This window comes from Schistocerca piceifrons, chromosome 5 (assembly GCF_021461385.2).
Source record: "Schistocerca piceifrons isolate TAMUIC-IGC-003096 chromosome 5, iqSchPice1.1, whole genome shotgun sequence".
NCBI lineage: Eukaryota > Metazoa > Arthropoda > Insecta > Orthoptera > Acrididae > Schistocerca > Schistocerca piceifrons.
In genome coordinates this window covers 251,349,999-251,362,428 of record NC_060142.1, presented here as the reverse complement: position 1 = coordinate 251,362,428, position 12,430 = coordinate 251,349,999, and the positions used below count along the sequence as shown (strand labels likewise).

Genomic DNA, 12,430 nt, shown 5'->3' with positions numbered 1-12,430 from the left:
ATCTATTAACAGAAGACAGTAGGGCATGAGTCTAGAATGAAGGCAGTAATACTCCACACGTTTTCTGGAGTGAGGAGTGCAACTGGAATACACGGGAAGTGTGTCAACTTCTAGTTGACGGTATATAGTAAGAGATCGTCAAACACAGAATTGTTTTGCAGCAATGAGTTTAAGTACTTGTGCCAAACCCTGACAAATATAACCACAGAATTAAGAACATGTTTGGAACAACAACAACACTATTATGATGCCAAAAGATCACAAGTTATTCACAGTTCTAATAAAAATAACTTTGTAGCACATGATAGCCCAAATCACTTCTTGAACGGTTGAATAACCATAGCCACACTTTTTCTCATAAAATTTATCGCCTTTCTGCTCATAATCAACTTAACATTTCCAACCTAACTTAGACCTCATGTTATGCCTAATATTTTGTCAGCACAACATTCACTGCAAAATACGAAATAAATAAGTAAAAATTAAGACAACTGTTCATGACATGACATAAACGTGAATAATCAGAAAACTACAGAATGGTTTAAATTCCAATGGTCAAACCATATTTTATTTCCTTGTCTCTCACTGGTTACCTAAATCAAACCCATCCCTCCCCCATTGACAAGAAAAACTCATTAGCAATCTATGCACTGCACAGTGCTCTATTGAATTTATCGATTGCACAGACAAGTTTAAAGACCCAAGCTAGGTTGGTTCCACCATCCTGGTAAAATCACAACAACAAAATTCTTCTATAAGAAACAAGGTAGACAGCTAAATCATACCTTGTATATTTGCCTGGAAAGAGGAAAAAACAGAATGAGGAGAGGGTACACCTAGCTGTAAAAGAAGAGTGAAGTGCCAAGATAGAGAAAATATATGATCGAAAATACATAAAGCCCACCTCATCCAATTTTTCATGCATCAAGAAGCACACCTTCTGTGTCTGACTGACATGTTCCTCCTTCCCCCACTCATGGTTAAAGACCAGTAAGTCAAGTCAATAGAACGGTGAATGGTAGAAGCGAGTTAATGTAGTTTAACTAAAATATCAAGTAATGTAGAAGTGTAAATACATTACGCAACATTAGGCTGTCCTGCCAACACCCCACACGGGGACAGCAGGGGGCCCTCTATGGCTAAGACTGTCACAGGGGCAACCAACCACATCCCCCTGAATGCCTGCAAGAACATAATGTCTTGTCTTCAAATTTGCACAAACCACACCTTTGGAAAAAAACAAATGTAAAATTAGGTTTGCTGCTTGGATATCAGCTAAAACTGCAAGCAATGAGTTGGGTTGTTTCACAATTAACTTAATTGCAGAAAAAGTATGGTGCACGAAATGTGCCCCACTGGTAATGAAAAACCGTAACTGCAGCAAAGTGTGGTATCCTTAGCTGAATTCTTCCAATGTGGCATTCCACTTTATCCCACAATGACAGGAATTGTTGGGATAGGGCAGTCTAAGTCAGGAGCCAGTACCCACAGCCAAATGATCTACAAGATTGGCTGAGGAACTAGAGAAATATGACTGACTACCTGGTGTACTAGAGCTCAGAAAAAAGTGTACTGACTGGGCAACATCAGTGAGTGTCATCAATATCATTGAGCTATGGCATGTGAACTGCTCAAGAAGCCACTGCAAAGCAGAAAATTTTCTTGTGAGTAGGTGTGGATGTATCAAACAGCTCATGCGATTTTGGCTGATTGGTTGGAGAGGGGAGCAAAGCACTAAACAGTCTCTTGTTCATGGAATAGTCCATTGGGATTTATCAATATCAGCCAGAAATTTAATCTAATTTTGATAGTATGTAGGCGTCGCAAAACAGAGGCACCTAAAGCAATACTGATGCCAGATATGAGAGATAACTGTACGAGAAGTAAAAGTAACAGAGTTGGGCCAGTCTGCAAGTCAAAGAGCAGATGGTCCATGAAGAGTGTATCAACATGCATTTCAAATGGGAAAACCAGTCGAGGGCGAGTGTTAACAGGCCGACTCGTTTGGGTTTGAAAACAGTTTGGTAAGTAATTTGACTTGTAAATTGTCATCTGTTGACTGCATAAGCATGCAAGAGTCGGTACCGCCATAATGTAACAGCTAAATAATCCCATTCTGGCAAGAAGAAGGTCTAGTGGACTAGTCCAGACAGCACCAATGACCAGTCTTACTCCATGATGATGAAGTGAATCCAGTAATTTCAGAGTTTAAAGTACTGTTGAGCCATAAAACTGGCAACCTCAGTCCAGTCTGGGAAAGACCATGATCCAGTAAATACAGAGAAGAATAATGTGATCCACACCCCAAGAGGTATAGGTAAGGAAGCAGGAAGCATTAGCTTTCACATTCAACTATTCTTTTGTTAACTTTTATGGGGCAACCAAGTTAGCATTTATCAAAGAAGAGTTCCAGTCAGTGCTGCACAACACCATCCAAGTTCTGGGTGCACAAAGAGTCCCTGGTCAAGACAAAATGTGGAATTCCAACAGAAATGCAAGAGTCATATTTTTACACGAGAAAACTGGAAGCGGAGGCCCTCCATATGGCGATATGGAGCTGGTGTTCACCCAAATCTACAGATTGAGAGCTACACTAAATACAAATGTCTTCAACATACAATGCATGTAATCTCTTGTGTGACTGAAGTCACTAACCCCCCAATGGAGGTGATAAGAGAGTAACACTCAACACACATCCCACAGCGGCACAGTTCTCTTACACTCATGAGAAACATGAGCAACATACAGACTCTTAAACCAAAATGAAAGGATGGATTGATACAAATTAATGAACAAAAAACAAGTAAGGTACCTCACAAGCCCCAGTCATGAAGCGTAAGAAAATGATGGTGCCAAGCAGTGTTGCACGCTTTATGTATGTTAAAAAGATTGCAAAGAAATGTTGGCATTTAGAAAAAACGCTTGTTACATTACTGTTTGCAAATTGAACCAGGTGCTCAGTTGTTGATAATCCTTCCAGAATCCGCAGTGGTATGGGACAAAGTGCACCCTGTGGAGTGTGCATAAGCAATGTTATGGTAGATTGTAACACTTATCACCTCCACAACCACATGACAGTCTGCTGCAAAAGAAATTAAGCTGTTAGTAGAAAGAGGCAAGCATAGGTCATTTTGATGCAATTAGGTGGCCAATAATGGGTCTACACTGCTTGTAGGATGCAGGGGTGTTTATGCTGTTCACCCACTGTCTAGCAATTCCTTCACAGACTGGGCTAAAATCCAAACGATGGTAGTTTTGCGCCATGAATCAGTAGTACATGGATAGTATCTGCAAATTCTAGAGGCATCTGCACATCTGTGCTGTCTAATTACACCTCAATAGTTCTCATATGAATATTTTGATGGGCTGGGGGGCATCAGTCATATGAAAATGTCAGGGGCTAAATTAATGACACATTTTGCCGATTATGTGGAGCTGCACCGAATGGCAGCACTATGGTTGGTTGGTTGGTTGGTTTAAAAGAGGGGGGAAGGGACCAAACGTCGAGGTCATTGGTCCCTTGTTCCAAGGGAAACAATGCCACAAGGGTGAGAATGAGACAATGAGACTTACAATACAAAACATAATCAAAGGAAAAACCACAACAATGACTGAAGGGCAACAAACACTTAAATGGACAAAAGGGGACAAGAAAACCACAAAGACGCAAGAAACAGGTAGAAGAGGTTAAAACAAGAAAGCAGGTTACCAGGGCTGGCTGACCATGAGCATAAAAAGGAAAAGCCAGCCACTCTGCAACACATTAAAACCTCCACCCTGAAAGCACTAGGGTGGAGGACACACAGGGACAATGGACATGTGCTAAAACTTAGAGCAAATGATAAAACTCACCCTCACGAATAAAACGTAAAACTAAAGCTGCTCTTTGAGGCATTGTCGCCCAACACCAAAGGTAGAGTGCTGGGAAAGTTAAAAGCACGTCGTGGAGCGAGTTCCAGGGCATAGGTGGACTCCTGGATGGTCGCTACCAAAGGATGGCGAGGGTAGCACTGGTCAATAGCTTGTAGGCTGCTCAATGAGTCAACACAGGAAAGATGACTCGCCCAGGCATGAGCGGATATGCTCAAGGGCACGAGATATGGCCACTAGCTCTGCAGTGAAAACACTGCAGCCATCTGGTACAGAGTGCTGCTCTGTATGTCCTCCATGGACATAGGCAAAGTCAACGTGACCCTCAGCCATCTGTGTAAACCACTTCATGGCCCCGGTACACGTTGAGAATCTAGAGGAAGTGACAGTGGAGAGTCGCAGGGTTAACTGACTCCTTAAGGCCATATAAAAGGTCCAGGCAAAGCCGCGGCCTAGGTGTACACCACGGAGGTGTTCATGAATGAACCTCAAGTATAGGTGGTAAAGGCAAGGACTCTAGTTCGGAGAGAAGCGATCGCACATGAATTGCAATTGTAAACCCTGACCTGGGCTGCCGATGAAGGAGACGAACCGCTGTAGGCAGGAAAAGGAGACGGTAATTCGGATGCGCAGGAGAACTACAAATGTGTGCAACATAACTGGAGAGCAATTTCCCATGCCTAACCTGCAATGGGGTGATTCCAGTCTCCACTAGGATGCTGGTCACTGGGCAAATGTCACACTGGTGCACTGGGTCATATAAACGCAACACTGAGGGTGCCGCTGAGCCATAAACCACACTCCCATAGTCAAGGCGAGATTGAACAAGGGCTCTGCAGAGCCGCAGCAGTGTTGAGCAATCTGCTCCTCAGTTGGTGTTGCTTAGGCAGCAGAGGGCATTGAGGTGCTGCCAGCACCTCCGCTTAAGTTGACGAAGGTGAGGAAGCCAAGTCAATCGTGCATCGAAAGCAAGTCCTAAGAATCAGTATCTCCACTACAGAGAGTGGATCGTCATTAAGGTAAAGTTCTGGTTCCGGATGAACAGTATGACACTGACATATGTGCGTAACACACAACTCTGCGACCAAATACTGGAAACCATGGGCTGGAGTCCATTACAGCATCTTGTGGATGGCTACCTGTAGGCACTGATCAGCAACACCAGTACTGGTGGAGCAGTACGAAATGCAGAAGTCGTCTGCATACAGATAAGGTGAGAGCGACAACCCTACAGCTACTGCTAGACCATTAATAGCCACTAAAAATAGAGATACATTCAATACAGAGCACTGCGGTACTTCATTCTCGTGGATATGGGAGGAACTATGGGAGACACCAACTTGGACACAGAAAGTACAAAGCGACAGGAAATTCTGAATAAAAAGATCAGGAGTGGGCCTCTGAGACCCCACGCGTACAATGTGGCAAGGATATAATGATGCCAGGTCGTGTCACATGCTTTCGTAAATAAAAAAAGGTGGCAACCAGGTGTGGATCCGATCTGGCACAGGAGCTTTTTTGTTGTTTGTGGTTTTAGGGCGCAAAACTTCTATGGTCATTAGCGCCCAGCCCGTGACGTAGAAAACAGGAAAAAAAACGAAATTTAAAATCAGCAGCAATGGGAACAAAGTCATAAAATTTGAGAAACTAAAGGCAGAAGGAATGCTTAAAAATCCACTATAGAAAGGGGTTGGTTGTCCCCCAAAAAAAAGGCTTCAAATGACTGACGTCATTTCACTGTCACTAATAAACTGTAGAACGCGGTCAGCTGAGCGCGTGTCATCTGCTAAAATCGACGATAGATCAGGCGATAGCTGTAGACGGGAGCGTAACGGATTAAAATAGGGGCATTCAATTAAAAGGTGTCTGACCGTCCACGGCTGAGAGCAGTGGGGACAGAGTGGGGGAGGATCACCGCTTAAAAGATGTCGATGACTAAAAAGACAGTGCCCTATCCGGAGTCTAGCTAAAATTACCTCCTCCCGACGACGCGATCGGGAGGAAGAGGTCCATGCGCAAGGAAGGGCTTTCACTTCCCGCAATTTATTATGGGGAAGTGTTGACCAATGCGCATGCCATAAATGAGCAACTTGGCGACATAAACCGCTCCGTAGATCGGTAAACGGAAGAGACTGAATAGCTGGCCGAGGAAGAGAGACTGCAGCCTTGGCCGCTATATCGGCCGCCTCATTTCCACAGATACCAGCGTGTCCTGGGAGCCAGAGGAACGCCACTGAGACGCCCCCCAGGTGGAGCAAGCGCAGACAGTCCTGAATCCGGTGGACCAGAGGGTGCACAGGGTAAAGAGCTTGGAGACTTAGGAGAGAGCTGAGAGAATCTGAGCAGATTACGTACTGTATCCGCTGATGGCGGCGGATGTAGTGGACAGCCTGGAGAATAGCGTAAAGCTCCGCAGTATAAACCGAACACTGGTCGGGAAGCCGAAAGTGATTTGGGGTGTCGCCAACAATATAGGCACTCCCTACACCTAACGATGTTTTCGAGCCATCGGTGTAAATAAATGTGGCTTCCGTCATGTGTGCACATAGAGCAGCAAATGCCCGACGGTAAACAAGTGTAGGGGTACCATCCTTGGGAAATTGACATAGGTCTCTGAGCAAGTCGATCCGGGGACGGAGCCAAGGCGGTGCTGTACCCCAAGTTGTCAAGAAGGTTTTAGGAAAGCGGAAGGAAAGAGAATGGAGCAGTTGACGGAAGCGGACTCCCGGGGGTAGTAGGGAGGAGGAGCGGCCTGCATACCCGACATCTAGGGAGGCATCGAAAAAAAGGTCATGGGCTGGATTAGCGGGCATGGAAGACAAATGGCTAGCATAACGACTCAGAAGGACTGCCCGCCGATTGGATAGCGGAGGTTCAGCAGTCTCAGCATAAAGGCTTTCCACAGGGCTGGTGTAAAAAGCTCCAGACACTAAACGTAATCCACGGTGGTGGATAGAGTCGAGACGCCGAAGAATAGACGGCCGAGCAGAGGAGTAGACTACGCTTCCATAATCCAATTTCGAGCGCACTAAGGCGCGATAGAGGCGGAGAAGGACCACTCGGTCCGCTCCCCAAGAGGTGCCATTCAGGACACGGAGGGTGTTAAGGGAACGCAGACAGCGAGCCGAAAGATAGGAAACGTGGGAGGACCAGCACAGTTTTCTGTCAAACATAAGACCCAAGAATTTAGCGACGTCGGAGAACGGAAGGTTGACAGGACCTAGATGTAAGGAGGGCGGAAGAAACTCCTTACGTCGCCAAAAATTAACACAAACGGTCTTACTGGGTGAGAAACGGAAGCCGGTTTCGATGCTCCACGAGTGGAGGCGATCGAGACATCCTTGAAGACGTCTTTCAAGAAGGCTGGTCCGTTGAGAGCTGTAGTAGATCGCAAAATCGTCCACAAAGAGGGAGCCCGAGACATCAGGAAGGAGACAATCCATAATTGGATTAATGGCAATTGCAAACAGTACAACACTCAGCACGGAGCCCTGGGGTACCCCATTTTCTTGGGAGAAAATACGGGATAGAGTAGTGTTCACCCGCACCCTAAATGTGCGCTCTGCCATAAATTCGCGAAGAAAAAGGGGCAGCCGGCCTCGAAAGCCCCAAGAGAACAGTGTGCGGAGGATGCCTGTCCTCCAACAGGTATCGTATGCTCTCTCCAGATCAAAAAATATTGCTACCGTTTGGCGTTTCCGGAGGAAATTGTTCATGATATAAGTGGAGAGAGCAACAAGATGGTCAACGGCAGAACGATGTTGTCGGAATCCGCATTGGGCTGGTGTTAAAAGACTGCGGGATTCCAGCCACCAAGCTAAACGGTAATTCACCATACGCTCCAAAACCTTACAGACACTACTCGTGAGAGAAATGGGGCGATAGCTAGAGGGGAGATGTTTGTCCTTTCCAGGTTTCGGAACGGGAACGACAATAGCTTCCCGCCATCGCCTGGGAAAGGTACTGTCGGTCCAAATTCGATTATAAAGGCGAAGGAGGTAGCGCAGGCTATGGGTTGATAAATGCAGCAACATTTGGACATGGATACCATCCGGTCCTGGGGCGGAGGAGCGAGAAGAAGAGAGTGCATGTTGGAGTTCGCGCATGGAGAAAACAGTATTGTAGCTTTCGCAATTTTGAGAGGAGAAAGCAAGATGTCGCACTTCCGCTGCACGTTTCTTCGGGAGAAACGCTGGCGGGTAATTTGAAGAGCTCGAAATCTCAGCAAAGTGCTGACCCAATGAGTTAGAAATTGCGACGGGGTCCACTAAGGTATCATGCGCGACAGTGAGCCCAGAGACCGGGGAGAAACTAGGCGCGCCTGAGAACCGTCGAAGCCGACTCCAAACTGCCGAGGAGGGAGTGAAGGTGTTAAATGAGCTAATAAAGAATTGCCAGCTTGCCTTCTTGCTATCGCGGATGACGCGACGGCATCGCGCACGGAGCTGCTTATATCGGATACAGTTGGCCAAAGTTGGATGGTGACGGAAAATGCGAAGAGCACGTCGCCGCTCACGTATTGCGTCACGGCATGCCTCGTTCCACCAAGGAACTGGGGGGCGCCGGGGCAATTCGGAGGTGCGTGGTATTGAACGTTCCGCAGCTGTGAGAATAACGTCGGTAAAATGTGTGACCTCATCGTCGACGCTGGGAAAGCGACGGTCATCGAATGTCGCTAGAGACGAAAAAAGTGTCCAATCGGCTTGGGCAAACTTCCAGCGTCGCGAGCGCAGATATGGCAGTTGAGGCTGCAGTCGAAGGACACATGGAAAGTGGTCACTCGAGTGTGTATCATCAAGGGCGAACCATTCGAAGCGCCGGGCTAGCGGAACAGTACCGACCGCAAGGTCCAAATGAGATAAATTTGCCGTGGAGGCAGACAAAAACGTGGGAACCCCAGTGTTGAGGCAGACTAGATCCGCTTGGTGGAAGACGTCTAGCAATAGTGAGCCACGTGGACAAGGATGTGGAGATCCCCAAAGCGGGTGGTGGGCATTGAAGTTCCCAACCAGCAAATAGGGGGGTGGAAGCTGATCAAGAAGATGAAGGAGATCAGCTCGTGCCAGTGGTGTAGACGATGGAATGTATACCGTACATAGAGAGAACGTGTATCCAGAAAGGGAAAGACGGGCGGCGACAGCTTGGAAGGAACTGTTTAAGGGGATTTGGTGATAATGGAGAGTATCATGGAGCAGAATCATGAGTCCTCCATGGGCTGGAGTGCCTTCAACAGAGGGGAGGTCATATCGGACGGACTGAAAATGAGGGAGAACAAAGCGGTCATGGGGACGCAGCTTTGTTTCCTGAAGACAAAAGATGACCGGCAAGTAGGATCGTAAGAGGATCGACAATTCATCCCGATTGGCGCGAATGCCGCGGATATTCCAGTGGATAATGGACATAGGGTGAACAGAAAATGGAGAAACATGACCAAGGGTGCTGTCAACTCAACGACTGCTCAGAGCTTGCGACCGACAGCATGGAATGGCATTCAGTCGAAGGCAGAAGATCCTGATCCATAGGTTGGTCAGGAGCAGCTCCTGCCACCAACGATCGGCCAGTTGACCGGCCACCAGCAGTGCGCCTCGGCGACACGGAAGATGGCCGAGGGCGATTTCCGCCAGGTGGTGCTGTAGTTGGGACACGCCTTGGCGGGGAAGGAGAGGAACTGTGTTTCTTCGTAGCCTTCTTGGAGGTATGATGTTTAAATGAAGGAGGAACCGATGGTTGTGAAGTTGCAGTACGTAAAAACTCTTCACGAGAATGCTCTTTTTTCGAAGACTTGGCGTCTGACTTTTGGGCTCGAGATTTAGCAGAACCCGACGAAGGGTGAGCCATAGAGTGGGCAGGCGAAAGTGGTGAGGTTGAACGGGCGATCTTTGCGCTGGCCGATCTGACGACCGTGGTACTAAATGTGAGGTCGCAAGTCTGCGTGGCCGCCTCCTTTGTTGGCCGAGGAGAAGCAAGGACAGTGCTGTATTTTCCTTTCTGAGGCACGGTGGGCTGTCGACTGGCGAGTAACTTTCGAGCAGCAAAGGTCGACACCTTTTCCTTCACTCTTATTTCCTGGATGAGCTTTTCATCCTTAAAAACGGGGCAATCTCGAGAGGAAGCAGCGTGGTCACCCATACAGTTGATGCAGTGTGGGGATGGAGGTGGACAAGCACCCTCATGGGCATCCTTGCCACACGTAACACATTTGGCCGGATTGGAACAGGACTGGCTGGTGTGATTGAACCGCTGACATCGATAGCAACGCGTAGGGTTTGGGACATAAGGGCGAACGGAAATTATCTCATAGCCTGCTTTGATTTTTGATGGGAGTTGAACTTTGTCAAATGTCAAGAAGACAGTGCGGGTTGGAATGATGTTCGAGTCAACCCTTTTCATAACCCGACGAACAGCGGTGACGCCCTGGTCAGACAGGTAGTGCTGAATTTCTTCGTCAGACAATCCATCGAGGGAGCGTGTATAAACGACTCCACGCGAGGAATTTAAGGTACGGTGCGGTTCCACCCGGACAGGGAAGGTGTGGAGCAGAGAAGTACGCAGCAATTTTTGAGCCTGGAGGGCACTGTGTGTTTCTAACAACAGGGTACCATTCCGTAATCTGGAACAAGACTTTACAGGAATCGCAATTGCGTCGACACCTTTCTGAATAATGAAAGGGTTGACCGTGGAAAAGTCGTGACCTTCGTCAGACCGAGAAACAACAAGGAACTGTGGCAACGATGGAAGAACCGTCTGTGGCTGAGACTCAGTGAACTTACGTTTGTGAGCAGACATAGTGGAAGGTGAGGAAACCATTGCGGAAGAATCCCCCATGATTACCGGCGTCTCCGATGGCGCGCTCCTCCCTTGTGGGGGCCCTCACCGAGGGCACACCCGCCTTAGGTGATTGTTCACACCTCAGGTCACACCTCCCGACAAACGGACGGAGGGACCAATCGGCACTTTCGGAAGGTATCAGCTCGGGTAATCACCCCTCCCTGGGCCTGGCCTTTACCAGGGGGTACGTACGTGACCTACCTGTCTACCCGGGGCGGGGAATTACGCGTTACCCCGTCACCGGCTACGCATGGAAGTGCGTGGGTCGGCCTTCAGACACGCACAGGGAGGAAGAAAGAGAAAGGGAAAGGAAAGAAGAGGGGGTCTCAAACGCCGCAGTGGAGAAAAGGGTAAAGAGAAGAGGTAAGGAAAGGAGAAGGACAAAGGAAGGAAGAAGACATACAAGCAAGGAAGAAGAAGAATGCGGTACATTTACAAGCGTCCGTCTCCGGACGTAGGCGCAAACCATACTCCCAGAGGGGGAGAAAGTGAAGGAAAGAGCCAGAGGTGAGGGGGGGGGGGGGGGGGGGGTGAAGACGGGGGATGGGGAAGGATGCGGAAAGGGAAGGTATGCAGCCCGGAAAGGAAGGAAGGCCACATTAGCTCGGGGCCCCGTGCTCGCTACGCACGTATCCACAAAAGAGTTGTGGATCCCCTGGGGGGGGGGGGGGGGGGGGGGGGCACAGGAGCTGTGTCAGGGCAATGTGCAAGGGCACTGAGGAGCTCCCACTCTGTAAATGGGGCGTTATAGGGTTCACTGTGGGGTGTAGCAAACAAGATGACATTCCTTTTCATCTGCCTTTCGAGGGTAGTTCTCCAATGCAGAGGCTCGAGCATTGTGCTCAGGAAAGTGCTCAGCAATTGCATTTGCACTGGTAACACTGGGAACACCTGTTGGGGTCTGCTACCCGGAAACACGTTTGATCTTTGCCCAGATTTGGAGAGGTGACGTATAGTCAAGATGTATCTATCCCAACACTCCTCCTTCCGTCTTTTGATAAGCTGGCGAATGTGGGCACAGAGCCACTTAAAGGCTATGAGGTGCTCCAGGGAAGGGTGCCGCTTATGCTGCTGTAGAGCTCACTGATGCTCCTTAATTGCCTCAGCGACTTCCGGCGACCACCAAGGGATCGCCTTGGGGTGGGGATGAAGTCACCTGCTCAACCACAACATCGATGTTACAATGTGGGGAAGAGCCAATGGTGACCGCAGAGGTGATAGTTCCCCAGTCCGCCTTGTTTAAAGCCCATCTGGACAGGCGTCCGTCGGCCTGACACTGGGGCAGTGACAGGAAGATGGGGAAGTGGTCACTACCACACATGTCATGTGCTCTCCAGTGGATAGATGGTAGTAGTCCTGGGCTGTAAATTGATAAATCAATGGCTGAGTAACTACCATGAGCCACAATGAAATGTGTGGAGGTCCAGTATTTAAGAGACAATGGTCAAATTGAGACAAAGTTTTGGCATCTCTGCTACAGCCACCCCACCCCACAAGAGGTTATGGGCATTAAAATCTCCCAAATGTAGGAAAGGTTTAGGGAGTTGATCAATCAGTGCAGCTAATAAATTCAGGGGTACTGCATCATCTGGAGGAAGATATACATTGCAGACAGTTATTTCCTGCATTGTCCTTATTCTGACAGCCACAGCTTCAAGAGGAGTTGGAAGGGGCACAGTTTTACTACAGACCGAGTTTAGGACATAAACGCAAACTCCACCTGACACTCGAT

At 48.2% G+C, this 12,430-nt stretch overlaps 1 protein-coding gene across 8 annotated transcripts in view; it reads right to left on the bottom strand.

The window, feature by feature from the left end:
* LOC124798186 (eukaryotic translation initiation factor 4E-binding protein Mextli) overlaps positions 1 to 12,430 on the bottom strand; it is a 135,769-nt gene that overhangs the window by 103,291 nt on the left and 20,048 nt on the right. The window lies entirely within an intron of this gene.